Genomic DNA, 8,614 nt, shown 5'->3' on the forward strand with positions numbered 1-8,614 from the left:
CGGTGGTGATATGGAAAATGAAGGAAACAGAGAGAAAGAGGGAAGGGAAAGGGAGAAAGGGGGAGATTGCCAATTGGAGAGAGGTGAGAGTGGCGATGAATGATGACGCCGGCATAGTGTCTATCGATTTTAGTGGGGAGGGAGGCAGGGAGAGGCGAAGGGTGGTTAGAAAGGACGTTTTTTTTTCTATTTGACACTTAATTAAAAAATCAAATATAAAGATTCAAAAACTCAAATTTTTTGGGGTTGGTGTTCCATAACATGATTCCCCTTTATTTAATGAGTTGTGCATTCCATGGGGTAATAAAAATTAATTTTTTAACACTTTGTAAAATATAATGGAAAAAATTTAAATAAAAGTGAAAAAAATATATAAAATATAATAGAAAAAAATTAAATAAAAGAGTTTATAAATAAACTAATAATAAATTTATATTTATGTATCTTGAACGCTTTTCATAAATATTAAAAAGTTAAAAAATACATATTTCATTTTAAATTTATGATATATTTTTTTTTTTACGTAATATTAATACTTACTATCATATTATATTTATTTATGTAATATTAATATTTATTTGATATAAAAAAAATTAATAAATTCATATTTATATATTTTTTTATAATAAATTTATATGTAAAATATAATTTTCTAATATTTAATAAAGAAAAAAATTTAAATAAAAGAGCTATCACGAGTACCTCTTAATATTAATAAATTATGAATAATAAATAAATTCATGTCCATATATTTTGTATAATAAATTAATTAATAATAAATTCATATTTTGGTTTTTAATGGTTTATATAATATTAATACTTATTATCTTGTTATATCCATATATAGTTAAGATAATGAAAGCATATTAAAAAGAAGAAAAGAAAGTTCGATAATACTATTTTAAATTAATTATGATAATTATTTCCTGAGAATAATCATCTTAATTAATTTTTAAGGTTTTCTTTTAAAAAAAAAAAAAAAAAGCATTATTCGAATTAATTAAATAAGATAATAATAAGACACCAGTAAGCATATGAGTGAGATGATATTTCATCATCCACTCAACAGACCCACATGCCCACATAACTCAAATATATATATGAAATTCCCTTGCAGCTGCAGCTGCTTTTTTCGAAGCCTTTAGATTCTGGGTGATTTTTTAGTCTGCAATAAACTGAATTTGACAGGAACTTTGAGGATGGCCCCTATTGGGATAAAGAGAAAGAGTTGCCATAAACCAAGGAGATGCATTGTTTTGAAATTTTATCATCAAATACCTGCAAAAACAGCCACATTTTCTGAAATTTCTTGCAGCAAAGCCAGTGCAGATTGGTCGTAAAATTGATTTTCTACTAGCAAGTCCAAGTTCTAATATATGAGCCCCCTTTAACTTAGTGATTTTTTTAGAATAAAGTAAATATGCAATGACTGTTAGTATTTTTTGTCAAGGATTTATCTATTAGTGATGATATTGAACTTGTGTGCCTTTTCTTTCTTTCTTTTTTTCCTTTTTTTAGGTGTTTGTTGATTGTTTTTGGGTTGTTTGATGGGTCCAGGAATATCAGATTGGGTAATGGGTTCTTAATTTAAAGCCGTGTTTTTGTAATAACTGGTGGGTGGAGTGATGGATTGGGTGTTCTCTGAAGTTATTCTGGTCTTCTTGCTTCTTGCTGCTACAATTGCTACAGTTGAACCCAATGCTGTAAGCAATTTCTGGATAATGGAGTAAAATGAGACAATTTTCTAGGGTTTTGAGGGTTGAAGTTTGTATTTCTGATACATATTTGAATCTATTCATGCCCATCCTCATTTGAGTTGAATTGTTGGACCAAATCTCGTGTTTGTTCTTCTGGGCTTATGTAAGTTCTGCAGATTTCTCAGTAAAATCCCATTGGGTGACCACAAATTGAATCTTGGTTTCTGTAATATCATTTGGTGGGGATATCCTAATTGGGATTCTGGCTTTACTAGATCTATTGGGTTCTTTGCAGAAATCAATAATATTAGTTACCCTCCAATTGGTTGCTGATATAACTAAGAAATTAATTTTTTAAAACTTAAGTCTTACCTCCTGGGTTGATTTTGTTTCCAGAAAAATGGAGGCATAAGAGGAAGAGAACCCTCCTTAGCTAGACTTTATGTTGTTTTTCAGGTTACAGACAAAATATTAATGTTTCTTTTCGTAGTAATTGTGGATGTAGGACATATGTTTGATAATGTGTTATAATGATATTTTCATGTTAATTTTCTCATCATGAATGCCGATTCTCAGGTCTTAACTACCAATATCTAAAGTGCAAATTCTGATAAAAATAAGTATGATAAGTATGTTAATCCTTCTGACAAATTATTCGCTTTTACGATAATTATTTCAATTTTCTCTTGGTTTTTCAACTAGACTAATTGTATGCACATGCAGCTTTGTTTCTCCTCGGTGGTTTCTCCCATGTCTGTTTTCTCATTTGGCCTGGATATTTTCCCTTAATTTTCTCTCTTTGTTTCTCATGGTTAAGGAGAGCATTGTTTATGGTTGGGACCTCAAAGTACCAATTTAGCCACTAGTTTGTTGTGCTATGTCTCCTAACTGCTGGATTGGTATTCATCAAGTCGTAATAAGGCGATTGGAGTTAGGCTTTTACTCCTCCAAATAATCAACGCTATAATACCATATGTTAACCAGTAAAAGGACTACCATATCAGTGTACAGTATTGTATTCCCCATGAACTTGGAATTAATTTCATTTAAATATGGCTGTCATATAGTAGGTTATAATTTTGTTATCCTTTTCGTTCTCTGTCTTTAACTGATATGAGAGGCTTCTGTGTTGGTTGCAGGAATGTTAATGGATCTTGTTTCTCCTTTGTTCCCTTCGGCGTTTGTGTTCATAGTTTGCTTAAGGAGCATATAAAGATTGCTCAGTAAGGTTTTGTACACTCCAATTCATTGTTACAAAATGAAAAGCTACTATTACTTTCTGATTTTTATTGCCCTAGCTCATACTATCTTCAAGGAATATATTTGATCAAACTCTATGTATTTTGGTGAACATGACAGGTTAATATGTAAATACTGTTTGTGATCTCAACATTTGTTTGGTAGTCAATACTGTCAGTGGAATTGAAAATATTTCTGCTGAATAAGAATAATGCACATTGTGTTGGTGTTTCTTATCAAAATCTAATTTTTATGCTCTTCAAAAATAGCTGGTGTTGCAAGCAGAGCAACTAGAGCTGCATTGACACAACATAAACGCTGCAGATATATCTGCCGAGGTGTGAGTATAAGCATTCTGAGCTGGATGGAAATCATATGAGCTTATGATTAAGTAACTAGTTCTATACTTTGATAGGAAGGATGTCAGGAGACAGTAGAGACAATGGTTGGCATGGCTTTCGGAATGCTTCTTGCTCACATTACAATGGGACTCTCTGTAGCTATTTGGTTCTCTTTCCTGTCTCTCACCATGTTTCATATGTATGGTAAGTTCTGCTTCAATTTCTGATGCTCGAATTTGTACTTATTCACAACATATTGAAACTGAAAATTCATAGATGTAAGTGTTAACTTGTGAATATTACTGCAATTCATCTATAATTTTGTGTATGTGCTTATGAGTACACTCTTGGTAGCCTAGATGGACCTTTCGGTTGTGGGTGGGGTGGGATGGGGGGTTGGTGGGTGGGGTGTTGTTGAATTGGTCTAGTTTTTAAAAATTTTAAACGAATCAATTCAAAATTAGTGGAATTAATTTTAATTAATCGAACACATTCAATCTGATTGACACAACAAGCAGGAAAAGTATATACCTAAAAACAAAAAAAAAACAGTAAAAGTATATATAGAGAAGGCATTATGCGTATGTGAAGAACTCTTCAAATTATTAGGTGGTAACCATGGGACAGTAAATCATTTGAAACTAATCCTATAGAAGTCAAAGCTAGAGTACAAAAAATACAGATGAGGCATCCACACCATCCAGTCCTGGATCACAGCACCCAATCATTACTCGATGCTTGCACATTCATGTCGTGCTGTGGACAACTCCTTGTTTTTCTTTTAGCGGATGTTACAAACTCTTTCTAGAAGTCATTGGAAGCACAACTTGCAAGTCACACTCGACAAATGTGAAAGGGCAATTTACGAGGGTTTTTTCCAATCAATATGCAATAGAATGGTTGTATAAATAACCTTTTTAAGTTAAATATTTATAAAATAACCCTCTTCTTAGGTGGCCTATAGTTTGCTTAGACAAAGATAGCGGAGACCGAGGTATCAAAAACCTCTATGTTCTAAATGAGGCTCTTCTCAACAAGTAATATTGGAGATTTGTAACTGAGAGGGATTATTTTTAGAAGCGAGTTATTTCTCAAAAATTTAGAGAAGAAGGGGTATGGTGCTCAAGGTTATGGGGTGAGTGAGTGGAAAGCGATCAAAAAAGAATAGGATAGAGATCACTTCTTTATTGGCAATGGAAGAAGAGTCAAGTTTTGAAAAGATAGATGGTATGGTGACTCATCTCTGGAAGGATTTTTTTTCATCATTGTTCTCTTTTCCACAGACAAAGACACATTAGGTTGCGGATGTATGGGAGCAATATGGAAAAAGTGGTTGGTGGTGCCCTCGGTTTCCTAGACAGTTTTGTGATTGGGAGCTTGAAGTAGGGACAAACTTTTTCCAAAAACTCCAAGCTTGCTCAGTTAAGAGAGAGGAGGATGATAGTTTGGAGTTGAAGGAATCCAACGGTGGCAAGTCTTCCATTAAATCCTTCTACCTCTCTTTAGTCTATAGGGTAGAAGTGAGCCTTTCCCTGCAACCTGTGTTTGGAATTCCTGGGTTCCCACGAATGAGAGTTTTTTTTACTTGGGAAGCATCATGGAGCGGAATTTGACAATTGAGCAACTTAAAAGGAGGGGGTGGAGTATTTAGAATAGGTGCTACATGTGTAAAAAGGACGAGGAGTCGACTAATCATTTGCTCCTTCAATGCCCAATGGCTAGTATTCTATGGCAGTTGATTTTTTCTATATTTAGTGTGATTTGGGTATTGCATTCCTCAGTGAGGGGAACTTTGTTAAGCTGACATAGCTCCTTTGTGGGCAAGAAGCAGAAAAAGCATGGAGGGCAGCTCCAGTGTTCCTAGTCTAGACGCTTTGGATGGAAAGAAATAAAAAGACCTTTGAAGATTCAGAAAAAACAGAACAAGCAATTAAACTATCATTTATGAATGCTTTTGCTGAATGGGTTAAATTATATGTTGATGTTAATCCCATGTCCTTGATAGGCTTGGTAAACTGGATTAGTTCTGAGTAAGGAGTAGGGGAGAGGGGGTATTGTTTTTTGTTCCTTCCTCTATCTCCTTCTTGCCTGTCCTTCAGCACCTTTTGTATACTTAGTGTGTACTTTGTTGTGCATATAGTGCAGGCACTGTACTTATTTCTATACATATACTTGTAGTCTTTCTTGTTGCCTATCAAAAAAATATATATTTATAGAGGCTAGAACTCTTTAAGAGAGTTCAAACCCAATTATAACACTTCAATAAATTGGTTGCCTCAGGTTGCCTCAGATTGTCTGGAAATGTGAGTTTTCAAGTCCATTAAGCTTATGCACTAAATATCAGGGTTGCCTCAGGTGCAGAGTTTACTCTGCCAACTGTAAACATGGCAATTTTAAGAATGCCGATTTTTCAGTCTCTTTTCTGCAATGATGTACTGGGATCCCTCTTAGAACCATCAAATTACTATTTTCCATATCTCAATGCCTCTACAGTTTGGATCAAATCTTCTTAAATCCGTGCAACACAAACGACTCTGAGCTACTCCTGCCAGTCATGGTCGCTTAATGCATTTTATCATGCCAATAACTGACAATTGATTGATACTTGTCTTTGTCAAACAGGACAGACCTCTTATGTTCTGCAGAATCTCATTATAAGAAAGGTTGAGCACTAGCTAGTATTTTGATAGTGATGATATTGGACCAAAAATTCTGGCTCAGTTTAATTGTTGTTTCTCTTCTGGGCTTTTTAGCCAAGTATTTGCTGCTGGAAAGGAAGGGACTCATCAGCATTATTATGCATAAAGATTCAACATCTTCATATGTCTTGCAATCATTCATTCATGCACTTGTGATGGCAAACCTAGTGGATAAAAACAGATCTAAACATTTGGAGAGTCAATCATGGATGGATGGATAAACACTATGAAGTTTTTCTTCTTAAGGTATTGTTTGGTGGATTTTCATTTTCGATTATGATGGTCAACTGCGGTATGCTATAAGTATAATGTTCTAGAAGCTGACAACATGATATAAATATCCATATTCAGATGGTCGTGACTGCTCCCAAAATAGTGTATTTTTGCCTAAAAGACCTAATAATTGGTCCAAGCATTCTAACTCAACTTGAATTGGCCTATGGAAATTGGTTTTAGATCTTGCAGCTTGCCAGTGGCCATATTGAATGTTACATGATTCAGAAAGGCAACCATGTTGCCTCTTCATACTGTGTTCTGGTGGCAGTGATTGGTCAGTGGACAAATCTGGAAGGAGCTATTGAAAGAAGAGCTACTAAATGCACTAAAAAAGGAAAAGAAGAAGGAAGCCAAAACAGATACTACTTTTTCCTGTGAGAATTCAAAAGCATGACCTTCTTATACTTTGCTACTCTACATGTTTATCTGTTTCCATTTCAAATGACGACTTTTTTTCTTCTTCTTATTTTCCAGCTACAGTCATCAGGTCAATTATTTGGAGGGCAAATTGGATATGTGGGTCTTCAGATGAAAAGATTGACCAGGTAATCTCTAGTTAACAGCATGGATGATGGAATTCATCTAATTATCGTGACTGGGAAAGGTGAAATTGGCAGACATTCTGTCTGGAAGCTAAGTGCTGTGACCATGAAGACTAATACTTGGTTTTGGTTCCTCGGCCAAGAGATTAAAATTTATAGATGCTCTAGAATGAAATTATTACTTGATTGACAAGCAGTTCTCGTACTAAATTTTTAGATGCGAAACAACATTTTTTATCAGAACTTTTCTATAGTCTTTACGACAATAACTAGTTGCCAATCTTAGAACATCATTACCAAAAACAAGTTTCTGGGCAAAAGGATGGAAGCTTCATTCTGCACTGTGACAATGGTACTTCATAAGTTGGAGCTTGTCAACTTGGAATTTCCATTGTAGAGGAACAGCTGTAGAGGAGGTGAGTCTGCTATACAAAGTATACAACAGTCTCTTTCAGTTTTCTAATGGATTGATGTATCTATAGCTGGTGAAACTCGAATGCTAAACTGTAATCCTTTTTAATCTTAGTCTGGTTCTTGATTTGGGAAGAGGATGAAAGCCTCTTCAGTTAATGAAATATTGGGTAACTCGAGGAACATGGTTCTCCCCTCCCCTTTAACAGCAACTCGCTGTGGCTCTTCATAGGATTTCTAGTTTCAATTGGTCATTTTCTTGTCCAAGTTTCTGCAATTCTTCAGTACCGGATGATTCCTATAATTATCTTATTGATATAATGGGTGTCCTTGTGATTGTTGAGGAGGATTTCTCCATCTTCAATGATTTTTCTGACAGTTTCATCTCTCATATATGTACTTGTTTGATGAACCAATTCAAGAACCGCAGGTGATATTTTACGCCGAATCCAGTGGCTTTCATTTCTTTCACCCCCCTTTTCTGCTCATGGTTGAACTTTGTAGCTTGATATTTATTAACCAATTCCAGTTTGTTCTCTAATTTCTTATGCTTAGCTCTAAACTCGTAGATTAGAAGTTAAATTCTTGTTGCTTGAGGCATTTTGGGAGTCTGTTGAATTGTGCTTCAGAGTTCTTTTCTTTTCTTTTCTTTTCCTTTCCTTTCTTTTCTTTTCTTTTCTTTTCTTTTTAGGTTACTTCATAATATTGTAGTACAGTGCTCCTGGTTCTAAATTGGTTGAAAGTTTTCAGATGAATGTATTGGTAGAGCCTAAACAGCCCACAAAAGGGTTACTACTTCTTTTGGTCATTAAGAAGTTGAGAGAGGGTTGGTTGCAATTTTCTTGGGTTCTTGGATTCTGTTTGTCTCTCGAGAAAATAAAATCAGGAACATGTGTGGCATCAATGGGGTTGGAAGAGGAACTTATGGTAATGACTATAAAAATGTAGATTAAGTTTCTTTTCTTTTAAATTTTATGTTATTTATATATTTATTTTATTATTGTAAACAAAATTCTAATATGTATACAAATATTGACTATATAAAAACCATTTTCGGGTATAAACCAGTGACTTTTGATTACATTATTTTTAATGAAAGTGTTTTTTTTAAAGTGTTTTTAAGAAAATCGTCTTTCTAAATTTTATCAAACACATAAAATCCAGTGATTTTAGAAAATATTTTTAACATTTTTAAAATTAGAATTATAAACTTTTTCAAAGATTAAAAATGTTATAAGTGTTTCCTAAAATTATTATCAAACAAGCTTTTAATTTATTTTCAAAAACACTTTTTAAACTAAAAATGGTTAATAGGCTTTTTGTAAGGCAAATTAATCTTGATTTATAAAGAAATTCCTTAACATAAAAATAAAAAAAAAAATAATTGAAAAACCCTAATTATTTATCCA

At 33.7% G+C, this 8,614-nt stretch overlaps 1 long non-coding RNA gene across 9 annotated transcripts; it reads left to right on the forward strand.

Moving 5' to 3' along the window:
* Nucleotides 1–1,114: 1,114 nt before the first annotated feature.
* On the forward strand, nucleotides 1,115–7,653 carry LOC117931052. Of its 9 annotated transcripts, none has more exons than XR_004653968.1 (6): nucleotides 1,122–2,925; nucleotides 3,206–3,274; nucleotides 3,352–3,481; nucleotides 5,900–5,940; nucleotides 6,031–6,626; nucleotides 6,727–7,653. It is a non-coding gene; the product is annotated as an uncharacterized LOC117931052 (long non-coding RNA). The 9 variants fall into 9 exon arrangements; XR_004653967.1 differs by having other exon boundaries at nucleotides 1,122–2,920; XR_004653969.1 differs by having other exon boundaries at nucleotides 1,115–2,702; nucleotides 2,837–3,481.
* The last annotated feature ends 961 nt before the right edge of the window (nucleotides 7,654–8,614 follow it).

Source organism: Vitis riparia, chromosome 14 (genome assembly GCF_004353265.1).
Source record: "Vitis riparia cultivar Riparia Gloire de Montpellier isolate 1030 chromosome 14, EGFV_Vit.rip_1.0, whole genome shotgun sequence".
In the NCBI taxonomy this organism is placed as follows: Eukaryota; Viridiplantae; Streptophyta; class Magnoliopsida; order Vitales; family Vitaceae; genus Vitis; species Vitis riparia.